The sequence below is a fragment of the Strix uralensis genome, chromosome 6, assembly GCF_047716275.1.
Source record: "Strix uralensis isolate ZFMK-TIS-50842 chromosome 6, bStrUra1, whole genome shotgun sequence".
NCBI classification, from domain to species: Eukaryota; Metazoa; Chordata; class Aves; order Strigiformes; family Strigidae; genus Strix; species Strix uralensis.
In genome coordinates this window covers 45851079-45870047 of record NC_133977.1, presented here as the reverse complement: position 1 = coordinate 45870047, position 18969 = coordinate 45851079, and the positions used below count along the sequence as shown (strand labels likewise).

General features: G+C 38.6%; 1 protein-coding gene across 14 annotated transcripts in view; it reads left to right on the top strand.

Annotated features, from left to right (window-relative positions):
• BAZ2B (bromodomain adjacent to zinc finger domain 2B) overlaps positions 1 to 18969 on the top strand; it is a 157687-nt gene that overhangs the window by 29837 nt on the left and 108881 nt on the right. For all 14 annotated transcript variants that reach the window (XM_074873917.1, XM_074873921.1, XM_074873919.1 and 11 more), the window contains one exon: positions 10839 to 10881. The gene's annotated coding sequence lies outside the window, so the exon portion shown is untranslated. The remainder of the gene's footprint in view (positions 1 to 10838; positions 10882 to 18969) is intronic.

Sequence of the window (18969 nt, the reverse complement as noted above, 5' to 3'; positions counted from 1 at the left end):
AGTAGTTAAGCTTTTGTGGCCTGTTGCACTGGAAGAGAAATAAGCACAGAGGAGGATCCTCTTTGTTCTTCACACAGTGTATATAGAGATTTTCAGCATTTGGAAATCAGCCTCACCACCCCTGGAGGTATTTAAAAGACATGTACATGGTGCTTAGGGACATGGTTTAGTGGCAGTGTTAGGTTTACGGTTGGACTCGATGATCTTAAAGGTCTTTCCAACCTAAATGAGTCTATGTAAGTGGATCTGTATACCCAGAGAATTGAATGTGAGAAGAGTCTCCAGGTGCATAGATCAAATTACTTGAATAAAAGAATACAGAGGAACTGTGGGCTAGAAGGCTCAGTCTTGCGTTTTGGGGCCAATTCATAGTTCCTGTGTGCAGTGTTCTAGCAGGTGACTAACTCCTGTATTTTCTCTACAACAAAGAAGAATAGTCTGCCCGCTATTAAAAAAAAGCAGGGACTGTAATTGATCAAAGGGTTTGTGTGTCTTCTGCTTTCATAAAGCAGTGCTAGTGTACTCACAACAAAAATGTGGCTTCCTGAGCTTAGGACATTTGTCATAAAAACAGACAGCTCCCATTTTCTGCTGTTCAAAAGATGATTTCTTAGTACAATGAAACTGAATTAACATTTCTTACCTTCATTCCATTTTTACAAAGTTAAGATGTGGGTAGTTTCCTGCCACTTCTGAATTTTGTCTAATGCAGGTGAACAGTGGTTAGTTCTCTGAGCAATGATAAAGTAATAGTGTGAGAAAACAGTTATGTTTGTTTTTCTCCGTTCAAATACTTAATGGAATGAGGAATGTACAATTGTAAATGAGTAGAAGAAACAAGAAGGTCTTAAAGAAATTTTTGGTCTTAAGCTAAAATTAAAGAGACCCAGTAGCAGTTGATACTACTGGAGACAGGTCTGTGAGTTTTTTCACGTCCCTGCCTCCAGCTGCATTGTTCCTGTTTAGAAGGTACAGCAAGAGCTTAATCAGTAAGCAGTTCTGCATGGCAGCGGCTGAGCATGTGACTGCTCTGTCTGTATTGGCCAGTACTCGAGTGATTGCTGAGGTGAATGTGGCATCTCTGGACGGTAGGCTGTTTGTGCCGTGGCTTTAACGGTTCTCTTACATCGTTGTTGCATTGGGAATGTCCTGGTAAGGCCTCATCTGGAATACAGTGTATTTCTGTTTTGTTCCAGAAGGATTATTTGTGTTCAAAATACTTGAAACTATAATAGGTGAGAACATACACTAGGATTCTGATGGTACTCCTGACTGTTGAGTGAACCTCTTTGTTTCACTTTGGGGACTTACAGAGGGTTTGAAAGAACTTAGACTGGTTTTGTTTAACAAAATTAAAAACGGAGAGCTTGCATACTCCTGCCCGATGGGCCACAAACTCCAAGAAGAACAGTGTAAAGAACACAAAAATTGTAGGATTCAAACAAAAGGCATTAAGCTGATAAAGAACAATTTTAGGCATAAAACCTGAGGAACATAAAGATGGGAGAAGGAAGCCAAATTTTAAGATGACATTTGATCCATTATGAGAAGGATTGCATCGTGTGAGATAGGAAGGAAGTAGATTTGATTCAGGAAGTCTCTTCCAGTTGTGTGCAATTAGTACACTGATTTATAGAAGGGAGTGGGGGAAGAACTGCAAGCAGGCAAAACCCAACTATGTAAATCTTTCAGAAGAAATTAAATCCAGAACCCAAGCTCTTAGGGAAAGCATTTGATTTCTAGTACTTAAATATTCCTTGTACTGACTGATGCCCAGTCTATGCTAGCACTAATATACACATTGCTAAAATCTGTTGCTGAAATACTGAACTCCTGTTGAATTATTGGTTTCCGAAGTCATAAAAATTTCCTGAAACTATATCATATATTTGCACAAAGCTTCCATTGTTAAATGTGCTGCCACAGCAGAGGTTTTTTTGGTTGCTCCTTTGTTCTAAATCCGTATTTTGAATTATTGGTTCTCAACACATTAGTTCATCAAAGGAGATAAAAGCCTTTAAAAAAATATTTCTAAAAATACGTGTGGCTTTTTTATCAGCTTACTTTCTTAAAACTGTGTATTTTAGGGCCATGACTTCTCTTTTCTCTTTCTTTCAACTATTCTGGTAGAAGGGTTTTCCAAGAAGCAGATTGTCATGTGTTAGTCTTTAATAGGTGTTAATGACTTTTCTGCTAAGACTTTTAAAAGTATGAGTAATGGCATATCTCGTCTTGCCAGAGAAGAGAAACTTGCTTCAGTTTTTTCAAATATTAATTTAAGTTTTAGGGAACAAGTGCCCCCGTTTTATCAAATGTTCTTTCTATCAGGTTTTCAAGAAATACTAGTTATAAATGTTAACAGAAGCATGAAACAGTTTGAGGAAGTTTCCCTAATCTCACTTTTTCAGTCTTTTATAATGCTGTAACTTTGTTAGCTCTCCCCTCACAGTAAACTTACAGAGCAGACAAGTCCTGAATTACTAATGAAAACCAGGAAGAACGTAACCTGAAAACCCGTTGTTCTTTCAACCTTTGTTTGCAATATAATTAAAAAGGGCACCAAGTCCAATTTTTAAGACAGGCACATCTTTTGTAGTATGTTTGCGCTGGAGAAAGAAGCAAATTGCAGTCAAGAAAGAAAATGACTTGCCTCGTGGCTTTATGAAAATAGTGCAGTTTTTGCTGCATTCTGCAGTGCTTTCAGATTCTAAGTTTTGATTTAGTTGAGAAGGTGCCATTGCCAGAATGTAAACCAGTTATTCTAGTCTTGCTTAAAAAAAACACCTTGCGAAGTGATAACAGTAACAAAGGTGGGAATTCACCCCACCCTGTCTTCCCACTTAAGTCAAACTTCAATTAGCGCCATTTATATGCTAATATTCAGCACAGGAAGCTTCCTTTTTCTTTACTTCGCACACAATAAGGAAATAATGCAGGACAAAAAGTTTAGGTTACGTTAACGTTGCATAGTTGATAATGAAATCTGAAAATAAAAAAATACAATCTTTCCTGTCCACATGAACTGTCCCATTCTTGCAGTGAGGAGCGGTTATTCCCCCCCGTGTGTCTGCAGCGCGGCCAGGGAGAGACTTTGCCTGCGCTGCTTTGATGCGGTGTCGTGGTTTAACCCCAGGGGCAGCTCAGCCCCCCGCAGCCGCTCACTGACCCCCGCGGGGTGGGGAGGGAATCGGAAGGGTGGCAGCGAGAAAGCTCGTGGGCTGAGACAAAGGCAGTTGAACAGGTCAAGCAAAAGCCGCGCACAAGCAAAGCAAACCAAGGAGTTCACTGGCTCTTCGCCGTTGCGGGCAGGTGCTCGGCCATCCCGGGACGGCCGGGCTCCATCACGCCTGACGGTGGCCCGGGGAGACAAACGCCCTCGCACCCAACGTCCCCCCTGTCCCTCTTCTCCCCCAGCTCTGTGTGCTGAGCTGTGGGCTGGGGGGAGAGGCAGAACAGCCCTTGGCTCTGGGTAAGCACTGCCCAGCAGGAATGAAAGAAATCTCTGTATTGTCAACACTGTTCCCAGCACAAACCTAGCACACAGCCCCCTACCAGCCACTGTGAAGAAAATCAACTCTACCCCAGCCAAAACCAGCTCGTATCGGGAAATATAAAAGAAAATTTATAATCTCCTCTTCTAGACACCCTACGTTTTGTGTTCTTTTAAATACTCAGCTTCCACCTATCTCCATTCAGTGTGGAATGTCGGCTGTTTCTGGCCTTTTATTCTCAAATTGCCTTAGGATTTTGTTTGTGTTTAAGGATACTTTGCTTTATGCTCTGTAATAATCAGTTCTAAAAACAACTCTAAAAAATAAACCACAACAAAATGCTTTTCTGTTGGGCTTTGTTAGTGGAACAACTGTGAATACTAAAAGGGAAAAGAAGAAACTATTGACAAGGACTTATGTTATTGCATGAATACATACATTATGTTATTGCATCAGTAGTAAACCCTGAGCTTTCCATGTTTGTGTGTGTGCACAGTTGTGTCAAGGAAGAGAATATTTAGTCTGAAACAGTATTCTTTGGTCCTTTTTAATATTTTTTTTCAGTTGGACATAGAAGTTGTTGTTGTATAACTTCCTTAAGTTCACGCCGAATTATAGCTTTGCTGTTGAGTTTTAGCTTAGTTTTCCACTCAGTATAGTATTTGTATATCTAGGGCACCTGTTTACTCTGCACTTTGGACGCTGGGGCCAAAACCAGTCTGTGTGCTTTTAATCAGGGAGAAGAAAGATACTGAAATATGTAAGGAACATACTGTTTATAAAAGTAGATGCTTCCTTTGTTTTTAGTTTCAAAATTTAAAGCTTCAGATACATATACCTGCAGCAAACCATATGATTTTTCAAACCTCACAGTCACTTGTCTTAGTTGTGTTTTGCCCTATAAAAAAAAGTTGGGTCTTTTGTAAAAAGCAAACATGAGGATGGACTCTGGAGGATGTAACAATCAGAATCACATTTGCCACAGCAGGTGTGCCTTTCAGTTGTAATGATACACACTGGTGATTGAGTTGGACCTGTCAATAAGTTGTAAAGTGAATGGTAGAAGTGTGTGATAGGCAGCTGTAAGGTACTGAGGTAATGAAACTCCACAGCTGTCAAAAGGTGTTATTGCCACCTGAATACTTATCTTTATTTGGGCCATCTAATCCATTCTGGTTGTGATGATCAAAGTTCTGGCTTTTCCTAATAGAAGTATAAAACAATTTAGAGTCAGACTGCTTCCATTTAATTGGTACAGTTTTCTGTTGTGCCTTATTTGGTCTTGTGCTGAGATGTTGCTGTACGAACAGTCCCGCTGCTGTGGCTGCATCCTGCCCCTGTTTTGCACTGGATCGTAGGCTTGCGCAGCTGAGTGAAGGGTCAGGTGAATTGGTCTGTTGGGAGATGCGTGTGTGTAAGTAGACTAAGATTGCTTTACCAGGGTACATCTCAATGCCTGCTACAACTGGGGGTTCAAGAGCAGTGTGACTTGAACTGCCGAGCATGCAGCCAGCAGGTTCAGGCTGATTTTGATAGCCTCAGAATAGAGAGGGTTTGTTTAGAAGAAGTTGCAACCAGAAGCTACGGTATGAGAAAGAGAAAAAGAGTACATTAAACTGAAGTACTGTTGGTTAAGATTTATAAATGGATAAGGGAATGATTTTGGAAGATAGAGAATCTGGTTCCTGAAAACTCGTACAAAACTTTGAGGAGCTACTGTGTTTGCAGTGGAAGTAGTGCACGCAGAATCCTGAACCATTTGGACTGGCTAACTTAGGTGTTGCTAACGGTGTAGCGACAGTAGTGTGCAGCTTCTCAAGGGGCTGAAGAGAAAAGCAGTAAATACTTGAAAATTAACTGCACTGTGTTGTGTGCTGTAAGATGATAGTTGCATTGTTTAGCTTAGTTTAACCTTGTCTGAAAACTAGTTAAACCGTCACAATGGGGATTGTAATGTGGATATATCCTATTTACAGGAGAGTCTCTTGCCTCTGAGAATCTGGCAAGTGGTGTGGTAGATCTATTTTGTTTTTACCCTTGAATTTGAGTTAGATGTCGTCATACAATTAAATTTTATACAAAGCAGCCCACACATTGTGATTTTGGTAACCCAGTTTAAGCTTATAGGGTATAGACGGTGTGGGTTTTGCGGTGCCCACCACTATGTGCGTTTCTTATATTGTCTTATTTAATGTTCCTTGTGATATTAAAGTCCTCTTATCTCTTCTCCACCACTGTCTCATGTGTTTGCTTATAATGTGCACATGTCCAATTAGGTCTTGGAATGCTAACCAAAAAGTTATCTTACTACTGAGTGCTACTTCCTTTTAGGAAGAAATGTGCGACTGTATTTACTTGGAGGGTAAAGAGTAAATTTCTATTAAGCAAAGCAGGTTTATTATTTAGAGTTTTCCAAGGTAAAGTGTGAAATAATTGGATTGCACCACTGTTAATCATCTTTTGACTCTCTTAGGAGGACGAAATACAAGGTGCTGGAAAGAAGGGAAAATATGAATTCTGCTTCGTATTTAATCTTCAAATAATTTTTAAAGTAAAGTCAAGCTAATTCAATGTGTGATAAGTGTTTATCTCATGCACAGGTGAAATGTACAGGTGATAGCAAATGTAAAGTTCCTCTGTGCTTAAAATAAAGCAGTGATTAGAGTTACGGAAGTGTCTGTTCTGCAACTGCTGCGAAGCAAGAGGAGCATCATTTTTGTTAACATGTTACAGGGAGGTGAAATGCCATTATTGAAATGGACAGTGTGTGGCTGAGATTTGCCAAGGCAACGAAAGGAGGGAGATTCAGAAGTCCTACAGAAACTGAATAGGAACAAAATGAAAAAATGGCACTTGATGAGACAATGGTGACACAGTTTTAAGCCATTCATTGTGCTTTCATGTTTAAGGAAATACTGTAACCATTGTGGAATGAAACATACATTTAAAACCAAAGAGAAGGGTTTCAAAGTAGTGGAATAATGAATGCATCTTGTATAACATTGTTTTAATCTTGTGATAGAAATACAAAACATATTTAAAGCCTAAATTACACTGTTAAATCCTAGGACTTTGGGTTTTTGACGGGTGCCAATCTTGTTTTTAAAAACAAAAAGTTTTCATAAGAGTTATTTTAAGAACAAAGTAAAAACCTGGGAAGGTTAGCTATGTCTATATAAACATGCCATTATCTTTTAAGAAAAATTCACAAGGCAGATTCCAATCCATTCCAACATGTGAGCTTGTAATATTTCTTTGATGCTGGGGCAGGCAGGGTGTGGTGGGAGGGATGTCTTCAACATGTAAGTTTCTTCTCCCTTTCAAAGGGAAAATAATTGCTGTGCATATTCTAGAGCTCTTGGACCACTGACTGACTGACTTTGGTGAGTGCTACTAATGTACTGAGGTAGCTTTCTACAGCAAGTGAATAAAATTCGAAGAATGAAGCCTATAGTCTTATAGTCTTTGGAAAGAGAGTAAACAGCCTCAGTATTACAGTCTCAGTAATACAAGACAATGCATTAGATACGCTTTTCTTTACTGATGAAGAAAGGACAATAGTGTTTGATTAACTTGGTAATTTGTTTATTGCAAATTTATACAGCATATGGGAGAGGGAGCCAGGGCAGTGTGTGATGCATTTTGTATATGTTGCATTGTATTTGCATTTGTTTGTTTACCTGAGTAAGAAATGGAAAGTTAGACTTGTTCTTACATAAATGTAATAAACAACTCTCTTTTTGTTCTTCAAAACTGAACTTACTTGCTCAGGTTTACAGCAGTTGCATCAAAATGCACTATTTTTTTTCCCCTTGGAGAGTATTAGATACAGAGGACGTTTGTCAGTCAATTGTGTGTGATACAAAATGGTGCAGCTGAAGTTAGTTTTGGCTTATCAAAAGACAGTAGGTAAGTTTGTATGTATATATCTAGACAGATTTACTTCCCCAATCTGTAGAATTCTTGGATTTGGACCATCACTAAAGTCTTGGCTATGTGCAGTTGACAATGTTTGAGGAAGAACATTTGACCACTGAATTAGATTAATTCAAGACTAGTACTAGTTTTGTTACCTGTAATTTTGAATGTACTGCTAAAATTTTCCTGCTGAATACGGACTTTTTATTTAGCCTAATGAAAGTATGTGATACTCATATGCTCATATATGCTGTGTGATTTGCATAGTATCATATAATATTTTAATAGGGGGCTGTGCTCCTGTATTTGTTAAGTTTTTCAAGAAAGAGATTAAGAAATGACCCTATCTGCGTACCGTAGCACCTGCTGCTGGTATTGCACAATTGCGTGTTTTCTGCTGCCTTCCCCTCCTGGTTTTTCATTCTCACATCTCCGAGATGTTTCCTGACACCTCTGCTCATCTATCTTGCTCTGATTTCGTGTTCTATCATTCCTTTCCAAGCTTAGATTTGACAATCCTCCTACCCCACCCCTTTCCTCGGGTGCAGTCAACTTCATGCCTCAGCTGCCTATGAAAAGTACTTGCCTTTTAGCTCATGGAAGTACACAGGTATTCAAGGTAGGAATGGACATAGAACATGACCTCTAATAACATGAGTGTCAGTATAGAAGGCTGAAAGCTCACACAGGCAGCAGATCTTGAGGTCTTCTATTGAGTTTGGAAGGTGGACTGAAATGTTTATTGCACCATTTAAGATTAAAAACTGACTTCAGTAGGTCTTTAGTCAAAGAAAACTAACAGTTGTTGAAATATATTTTACATTGCTATTTGGAGTAATTTGTGCAGTATGAAGCTGTGAGAGAGCTCCAGACAAAGTGATTTTGCTTATGCACGTGGCTAATGTTGAAATTTTTTGCTTTGGGAATAATTCTTAATGCATGCAGACCTTGAAGTATTGGAGCCATAGTAAAGCCTGTTTTTAAAACTGTTACCTGTTTTTACTTGCAGTTGCCTATTCCAATTGCAGAAACTCCTTTGTTTACAATTTTTTGTGTTTCTAGTAAAGTTATAGAGGGTTTTCAAAGTAGTGACCCTTTTCATGTACTAAGGATAGAGAAGAGATGAAAAAAACTTGTCTCTCTTTCCTCACTCCTTGGTTTACATACTGCATCCATGAGAGCAGATGAAGTATAGAGAAGTCAGCAGCTGGTAAAGATGCGTTGAAGCAACAGATTGTCAAGAGAGCATCAGGCTGAGTCTACTCCTCAGGTTTTCCTCCCGTTTCTTCTTTTTTGGAGAGTTGTTACCCTGGGGAAACAAGTAGGCTGTTTTCCAATGTGGTTGGATCCTTAGGGATCTGGGTAGCTTTTCTATAGAGAAACTTTTTCACCTAATTGGACCGTATTGAGGGCTGGGGGAGCTGTGACTGTGCGGTACACTCTGTGTGCTGGTGAAGGTAGTTGGTTCTCATTCCTTGCAAATGGCAAGCTGAAACTTTAAGAGCTGTTTTGACTGTCCTCAACTCCGCTGAACCTTGTCCCAGGGTCCAGGTTTTGGTGGGCTATTCAGTGCCTTCAGGACTACCAAAACCTATCAGTGCCACAGGTACAGATGTAGTCAGAAGTGGAACATCCGTGCAAAATTGTAACAGGCAGCAAGTACTTGAGCTTCAGCTAGTAGAGGAAATAACCTTGTTTCCAACTTAGAAGGAGAAATACCACTTTGTTAACCTACTTTCTGAAGAGACAGTTCAGGGTTCTAGTCAGCCAGCAGGATGGTTGAGAGTAGCAAAATACATACTTTCTGTAGCTTTTTCTCTCTGGAATGCTTTGCTTCCACTTTTAAAATGGTGTAGTTACTGTGTCATAACAACTTCTCTCACTTCTCTTTCTTGTTGCTGATCTAGTAGGTTGGGGGTTTTTTGGTGTTGTCAAAGCATGGCAGTAGGGTAGAGAAGGGAAACAGTAATGTTTTGGGTTCTCCTTGGGAGAACAAACATGATTCCTTTCCTGATAGGTTGATGATGATGCCACTGGCTGTTATGAGGAACGATTTGTTCCTGGTTGTCCTTTGACAAAGGAGAAAAATACCTGTTGTTTTCCTGACAGGCCTGGGAGTGTAATTTGACAGTAGTGGCCATAATAAACAAAAAAGCAATTTTTGGTGTTAATGCCCACACGTTTACAGGTTGTAATTTAAAATTAAATTAAAAAAACTATGGCTGTTGTTGATGTAATTACCTACCTAGATTTAAATTGTTACTTAGCTTACCTAACTCTGTAAAAGAAGTTTGCTCATGCAAATGGCTGAAGTTTTGTTTGTTTAAAATTTATTAATAGTTTTCTTTACTGTGCCACTGAATACGCTAGCTTTATGCTCCTATCAGTGTGGTGCTGTAGAAAAAAATGCTAGAGTAAAAACATCCAGTTTTCTACACATTTGTTTTTAAAAAAGTGTTCAGTGTAAAATAAAAGCCCCAGACAAACCAAGAACAAAAAAAACCCTGAAATGCCATTTTAGCCTAGTGTTTTTTATATGTAGGCAATTATGCATATTTGCTTAGTTAAAATTGTCTTCCAGTGTAGCTGAAGAGAGCATCTACAAGCTTTGTATAGCAAGTACGTGTTTAATGCTACACAAGATATTTTTAAAAGATAGAAAATTTCACTGACTCTTTACTAGTCTTCAGTGAAAAAAAATTACTAGAAAATCCCAACAATATCAGATTTCTGCTACTATAGTAAATAACGTTGCTGGTTGTATTCTGTTGCATCTGTTATGCTGTTCTCTATTTCCTATACAGTGTGTATGAACTATGTGTTTAGAAAAACTTGATCTACCCAGGGGAAAGAAATTGGGAAGAAAGCAATCCAAATGAGTGTTCAAAAATCATTTTTAGTTTTAAATTTTCAGTGAAATACGCGTGGATTTTGTACTGACAGAGATGCTTTTAATTCTTATAGCATGAGGAGAATTTGAAATCCTCATGCTAGAGAGCATCAGTAAGGGAATGAAACTCTGGTTCCGTATAAACAAAACTGAGAATTCCCATTGATTTCTGTGAGGCCAGAATTTTTGTTGCATTTTAATAGAAAGATTCATTTGACTTACTGTGTACACCAAAGGAGAACACATTGTACTATATCATTAGAATTTAGTAAGAGTAAAATGGGTATGTGTCTTTAAACAGCTGGTTGCAAACAAAAAAAGTGTGATTACATTTAAGCATGTGGCTTAAACTGTTCTTGTTTTAGTGGCTTCATATCTGGCTGTGCCAAAGAATTAGTGTTTTCAGTACACTGGAAATACTTCACAGATATGTCTTTTTGAGAAATTTTACTGTTCTATTTGAAGTGTCTTTGTCCTTGTAAAAAAGTTACTTGATGAAAGGATGACTCAGCTGATTATTAATTGTTTTCTGTCTGCAGGTTGCAAACCAGCAATGTCACAGAACTGACCACATTCATCACAGTAAGTAAGCGACAGCAATAAGCATTCTGATAATTTTCTGAGAAGCATGAATCATCTAGGGAAAAGGAAAATGTTCTGTGCTGTATGGCTTAGTGCTAAATTCTGCATCTAGGTCCTGATTTCAGATTAAGCACAAGTTTAACTGAGACTTTTAGATTCTTAGTCCACATGCATTGTAACGTGTGCAATTACTTTTGTGACTTCAGCCTTAACTATTGAGTAGGTCTTTAATAATTAATATCCATAATAAGTTATCATTCTTTCTGAATTTCTTTGCATGTAGGCTTGAAATATAGATACGAGAGAATGTAATTTTAATGTGTTGTATGTTTTCAATATACCTTTAGTAGTTTTGATGTCTGATGTTATACAGTTAAGGGAATATTTAAAATAGATTAAGAGATTATACTGAGAATTTTGATTCCATAATCAATTTTAGCAACTTTGAAAACTATTTTGAATAGCCAGAGAATGTGTGATATTTTGCTACATGATGAGCATGAATTATCTTGTTTTATTAATAGATAGTTTACTAGACTATTAGGAAATGAAGAATTTTGCATTCACATCAATTTGCTTGGGGTTTTTTGGAATAAATAAATAAAAAAAAAAAGTGTTTGTGTCTTACTCCAGTACTTTGCTTTAGACAAAGTTAACAGTAAAAACTAAACTAGATAGAGGTTTAAACAGAAATTCTGACTGGCTTTGCTTACCCCACAGATGCAACTTTCAGGCATGCTTTTTAACTTTTATTGTACTTACTGTCTCAGGTACATAAAGTAAGAGATGAAAATTTGAAATAGATTTGAAATAATTTTTCAAGGTTACTATTTTGGTACTCCTCATATTAAACATCAGTTCTGTATACACTTGTGATAATGTACCCTGAAAATAGCAAATAACATACTTAAATTTGTGAAAACATATTGTAAGTTTGTGTCCAGTAATGAGATATGTTGGTTAACATGAGCCTTGTTTAGATTCCAGACACGATATTGTGTGATACAGTGCAGTCTTATGTTTCAGTAGCGAGCTTTGTGCCCTCATCCCAGAGGTAACTTTACAATCAGTAAAGATAAAATTTGCACTGACAATAGGAAAAAAGAAAGGCTAAGTGAATAATTTTTGCATGCTGGTTACAGTATTTTTTTAAGATTAAATTTAAAAGGTTTTAGAAGTACTTCTTCAAGTGTACAGTTGCACACTTTCTGTACAGAGAAGCTATTAAAACCACTACATGTGACTTAATACAGTATTTACGGGAATAGTAAGAGCACCAACATCTGCTGAATTCAGAGAACAAACAGGTTCCTATGGAGAGAGCAGATCTATTAAATAGGAGGGATCAAGTGAATTAAAGGTCAACAGAGCAGTTTTCTTGTGAACACATTGCTTAGCAGGCAGTGATATGAGAGTAGGTAAGGGCGGGAGGTAAGATAGCCTGCTATTTTGAAGTGAGGAGCAGCAATCTGAACCAGTTGGAAAAAAAAGGCAGAACTAGGAAAGTGATTAAATAATTTGCAGTAATAGGCAAAAATAGGAAGACTGTATCTAGTATTTAGAGTTTACTGCAGGCATCAGATGTGAGACTTTCTGTAATACAGTAGTATACTGCCAGATTCTGTAAGGTGAGCCAGTTTTAATGAAAAAGCTTTCTTTTCATAAAAGCTGAACCCTGTTGTTTTTTTGTAATGAGGTAACATTTTTTTTGGGGGGACATATGGAAACTGAAAGACTGCTACCTTCCCAGCCTCCCTGTGTCTGAAGAGAGACATCAGAACTTCCTAGAAGCACTCTCCAGTTTTGCAGGGGGTAGGGTGTAGTATCTAATTAGTATTAAACATCACCTGTATCTTGGGCTTTAAAAAGGTAAACCTGCTAACTTTCTGACCTGTGAAATCTTGTTTAAAAAAAAAAATTAGTCCTTTTCCTTTGGAAGGAGACGCAGTCCTGAGAATACAGGTACATAGAAACATGAAAACACCCATTGCTTAAGTTGAAAATTTCCCTCTGTTTTTTTCTGAACACTCAAGCGTTTTATGAGGGCTCCTTTCTCCTTAATATTTTGGGAGTTATTACCCACAAGCAAGTCCAGATCCTGCTTTGAGGGGCAGTTTTCCCTAGACCTACAGCCACAGAATAAGAGCTGCTAGCTGGCTGCAGCTGACCTGGGTTACTCTGTGGAACAATCAGGATGGACGCTGAACAAAGAAGTACCTTAGTAGAATGAGAAGAATGGTCTGTAAATGGTCAGGTTGACATTCATAACTTTTCTCCCTTTAAATAAGCGATTTGGAGAAGAACAGGGGGAATTTATAGAAAGATACAGGGTTTTTGATCAGTTTTCCCATAGGCCTTAAAAAATGCAAGGGAAATAATATCCAGGTTTTCCATCTTTTCTCTCAACAAGCTTAGTTTTTAAGGCTGATGGTTTGTACTAACTCAGTGTACCAGTTTATTCTGCTTGTGTGTTTATGGCCCACTGTAAGTTACTTAATCCTTTTGTGAGGGATGAAAAATGTCAAATCTCTGAAAAACAAACAGAAACATATCCTTAGTCATCTCTTAACATTTTTGTGGGTACAGTGTATTCTTTAGCCTACAGAACGTACTTTGTTATGAAGCAATAACAACCCTTCCATCCAAACAAAGAAATAGCACTTCAGTATGCATTCTGTTGTAACAAATAGGTTGCTCAAGGGAGAGCTTGAAAAGATAAGGAAAAATGGCAAGTAATAATTCCTTTGTGAGTTGTGGGGTCTTTTCATTTGTTTGTGGTGGGTTTTTTTTTTTTTGTAGTTTTTTCTGCTGTTGAAGTCATGCAACTTCAGATAAGAGGTTCTTGAGGATACTAATTTCTACTCCTAAATTACAAAATTCTTTTAATCCCTAATGATGGCTCTTTTTATTTGTTCCAAAAGGTGGTGGTGGTGAATTCTAACAGTAACACTTTACCTGTGGAAGCAGAAATACTGCAGAATGTTGACAGAGTACTTGAAAGTTATGTAGATAATGGTTTCTAAAAATTTTCTATATGGTTGTAACTAAACAGTTTATTAAAGGCTATAATTAAACAAGTGATTTAAAAGTAGAAGATCAGCTGAGCAGAATACTGAACAAAAAGAGTTAAGGTAAGGATAAGAGAGGCCTCAGAATTCAACCAAAATTGTGATGACAAGTTATGTTTATGAGAGATGTTGCCATTACAGGAATTCTAGAGTTGGTGAATGCTGCAGTTAGCAGAAGAATCTTTGTAGGTGAGATCTATACTTAAGTTTTTTCCATTTGTTAGGGGGGAGGAAAAAAAAAACTTGAGCAAAGAAGAGAAGGATGTTAAAGGATTCATAAATCATGCTTTCTACAGAAAGTAGAAGTAAGGATTTCACAGGTTTTGAAAACCATCCAGTTTTATTTTCACAGTGACGAAATATGCATTAGGCTACCTTGAATCGGTGACTAGGAATGTGAAGGTGAACAACAACAAAAAAGGTGTTTGAGTTTTTTTTACTGTCAGACCCAGGAAAAGATTCTATATGTTTGAACTATTGGTTCTAAAGAACCAAATTGCCAGGAAAAGGAATTCCCTTACCTGAAACTGAAGTGTATGTAAACAGTAGCCTGTTTGCAAACGAAGTAAAAACAGAGCAGACTCGCAGAAACATGCAAGTTACGCAAACATCTTGCCTTTTTTTTTTTTTTTTTTTAAACCATGTGCTTTATCACTTGTCAGCTGCTACGTCTCAGAACAAAAGAAATTGTACAAAAAATGTGAATGTTCAGCTGTAAGTGAAGTTTGATAAGAAGTCTGGGAACTGACAACTAATGAGAAACCATTGATAACAAATTGGAACACAGTGTACAGAGAGGTAAGGGGGAAAGAAAGAAGAAAAATTCGATGAACTTGGGTTAACAAACATAGTTCTATGCTTTTATGGCAATACAAGTGTATCATTAGCTCCCTCCCTGCAACTGTTCCCATTCTTGTCAGAAGTTAGCTTAAGTATCTAGATATGTAGCTGTATTTGCCTTTTTTCATCGTGTAAATACTCAGAAGAACGCAGGGAATTCATGTGAAGGTGCATTTGTTTATGGAAAAGGAATCTTTGGTTTTATATTTCCCTAAAACAATTCTGGGGTCCCCAGTACAATGAAGACATGACCTGTTGGAGCAGGTCCAGAGGAGGCCACAACATTGGTCCGAGGGCTGGAACCCCTCTGCTGTGAGGACAGGCTGAGAGAGTTGGGGGGGTTCAGCTGGAGAAGAGAAGGCTCCAGGGAGACCTTAGAGCAGCCTCTCAGTGTGTGTAAAGGGGGAGCACAGGAAAGATGGAGAGAGACTTTTTACCAGGGCTGGCAGTGACAGGACAAGAGACAGTGGTTTTAAACTGACAGAGGGCAGATTTAGATTAGATCTAAGGAAGAAATTGTTCTCTGTGAGGGTGGTGAGGCCCTGGCACAGGTTGCCCAGAGAAGCTGTGGCTGCCCCCTCCCTGGAAGGGTTCAAGGCCAGGTTGGATGGGGCTTTGGGCAACCTGGGCTAGTGGAAGGTGTCCTTGCCCGGGGCAGGGGGAGTGGCACTGGATGGGCTTTAAAGGTCCCTTCTAAACTGAACCATTCTGTGATTCTATGAAAACATGCTGTTTGTTGCTTGTAGTAATAGTATTTGAAAAGTAGCAGTTGGCTCTTTTGACAGTGTATGTACGTTTGGCAAGCTCAGAAAAAATACAAAAGCTTTCAAAGCAGCCCATCCCCCAAAGAACATGAGAATTTACTTCCTTCATACATGCGTAACACCTGCAGATTTAATTATATCTTTACTTCAGTGTAATAACAACAATTAACATTGACTAAGAAACTAAAAATAGTATGATTTTAAGTTTTATGTGCTTACAGTAATTATACAGCCTGTAAATAAAAGGCAGAAGGCAATTATGCCTTTTTTCTATTTATTTTTGCATAGTTATTTTTAGAAAATCATCTCATTAAAAATTTGAAATAAAAGTAGTTTATTGCTGTATGTTGCTGACTTGTCTGCAAATACGGTCATTGTGTTTGTACGTGTATATGCTTGCTTGTATGTATATATTTAGATTTATTTATCAAGGAAAACAAATTAACATGCTAGATAAAACAATTATGGCAGTAAAATTACAAAATGACGTGAAGTTTCAAGGTAGGAATTAATAAATGGTACATTTCCCTGCGGAATACCTAGCTCTATTACAGTTTTCTTCTAAACTAATAGACTACGTTTGATGTGTTGTATTTTATAGTAGGAGGGCAGTTTTAAAAAACAAAGCAAAAAACCCCAGTACTGACACAACTTCTGTAACAGTTATTCCCGACTGTTTTAATGCTGCTGCTGCAAACCAGATTTAATAATGATTATTTGCTGAAAGGGTTAAAGAGCAGATTTTGATTATGTATTGTCGATCCATGATTAGCATCTGTTGGGAGGAATAAGTGGTTTATTAAGCTTTACTGTACAGATGGCAACTGGAGGAGCTCAGATGTAAATTGAATTTTTGGTAGTATCACTGTATTGTTAAGACCAGCTGGTTTTATCTTTGTAATAGCAGTGATCTGTTTGCACAAAAAAAGTGTTTGTGGTGTTAACAGTTACTTCAAAAGTTTAAAAGTTCAGAAATATATCAAAGTACATACACATGCTTTGGCTTTCTTATAGAAAGAAGTGTTCTTAGCATTTAAATACAAAGCTTTGTCCACTTATGGGAAATGAGAAATAATTTTTTTAAATTAAATTTCAGAGTCTTAATATACAGTAGCACTGTAATTTAGATGTTTAGATTAAGAAGACATTTCTAGTCAACTTTTGAAAAGATAATTTTCCATATATAAGTTGATGCAACCTTATTGTTTGAATGTAAGTCTTCAGGGGCTTTTCTGCTAGCTACTCCGAGTATTGTGTTCCTGTTTCAACTAGAAAGCTGATTTTAGTAGGACTTCACCAATTCACCACAGTAAAGCTCAAAAAGTGTGGTCTGGGTAAGGGTTACAAGTTCAAGGAGGGAGGTGTATTGTATGCAGTTTTTTTTATTTGCTGTTACCAGAATTCATAATATTACTGTGAATCATTTGATATTTGGTTATATTCTTAAAGTCTTAAAGAACCTTAGGCAAAGCTACATTAAATTTATTTAATTTCTTTTCTGATTTTAAGGTAAGTAGCAAATTCTGTGGTAATAAAGAAAACTTGGAATAGTGGAATCAAAAGAGTCAAAACAGAGAAGGCAACTGGGATCCTTAGTTAAATAAACAATGAGTGTTCTTTTATTTTTAGCTTGACAACTGGAAGAGCTTAGATGTGTGGTTTGTGAGAAACTGATGTGAAAACAGAACAGCTTAGTAACTGGGAGCAGCATACTGATCAGCATCTCTCTTCAACCGTGTGTGAAAGGCACAAGGCCGTGGCTTCTTGATTTGTGGTTGTAGCTCTGTTCTTCTGTTGCTTGTAGCATTGGTAGCTCCATAAACCATTTACTAATTTATCTTAACAGTGGGTGAATAAGAATAAAAGATTTTTTTCAGAATTTTTTGCCTAGCAGGGTGGGTTGGGGGCAGTAGTAGAAAGGCCCTTGGGGTTTTGGCAAGCAGCAAACTGAGTATGAGTCAGCTGTGAACTCTTGCAGCAAAACAGGCCAACTGCATCAGTGGGGTGTATTGGCAAGAGTGTAGGCAGCAGTGTGAGGGAGGTGATTCCCACTGCCCCATCTGACCTTGAGACCACATCCAGAGTGCTGGCTGTATCTGAGTTTGAGGGGCCCCAGTACAAGGAAGACAGAAACATACTTCAGTGAGTCCAGTGGTTCGCTACCAAGATGTATAGGGAACAAGAGCACAGGACATAGTACAGATGTGTGAGAGAACTGGCATTGTTCAGCCTTGAGGAGGCTCAGGGAAGCTAATGATTATCTTGAGCTGCCTAGAAGGTATTAGAGAGAAGAAAAGTCAGACTCTTCTTGGAACTGGCAAAAGAGAAGAAGCAAAAGACACAAATTATGTGAAGGGAAAACTTGTTTAGATAAAAGGGAAGAATTCCTGAGAATGAAAGTTGTCAAACTTCACGAGCTGGCAACGTGCGCTGGCAGCCCAGAAATCCAGTCGTGTCCTGGGCTGCATCAAGCACGCGTGGCCAGCGGGTCGAGGGAGGGGATTCTGCCCCTCTGCTCCGCTCTGGTCAGAGCCCACGTGCAGCACTGCCTCCAGCTCGGGGGGTCCCCAGCACCAGACAGACGTGGAGCTGTTGGAGCGGGGCCAGAGGAGCCCACGACAGCGATCGGAGGGCTGGGACCCCTCTGCTGTGAAGAAAGGCTGAGAGAGTTGGGGGGGGTTCAGCTGGAGAAGAGAAGGCTCCGGGGAGACCTGACTGCGGCCTCTCAGTGTGTAAAGGGGGAGCATAAGAAACACAGGGAAAGACTTTTTACCAGGGCCTGCGGTGACAGGACAAGGGGGAATGATATTGAACTGGAGGGGTAGGTTTAGATTAGATATAAGGAAGAAATTGTTCATGATAAGGGTAGTGAGATGCTGGAACAGGTTGCCCAGAGAAGTTGTGGATGCTCCATCATGGGATGTGTTTAAGGCCAGGTTGGACGGGGCTTTGAGCAACCTGGGTTAGTGGAAGGTGTCCCTCCCTATGGCAGGAGGGTTGGACTAGATGATCTTTGAGGGTCCCTACCAACCCAAACCATTCTGTGATTCTATGAAACACTGAAATGTGCGCTCAGCCTGCAAAATCTGCATCTTGTTTACTGGACAAGGCTCATAGCAACTTGATGTAACTTCAAAGTTAACCATGCTTTGAGCAGGAAATGGGGCCAGATGACTGCTGTAAGATTCTTCCAATCTAAACAACTTTATGATTCTATCTTAACTAGGAAGTTCTTAATTATTTTCCTTTTGTTCCTCTTTGTCTCTTTACTTCTAGGATTTTTAAACAAGGAAGGTAGAATTAGAAAGAGGGAGTAGCATCAAGGAATTGTTGAGTCAAGTCAGTGCTTCATAGCAGGCAATATGTGGTAGAAGACAGCTGCTGTTGTGTAAGACTGAGAGGTATCGGATTTCTGA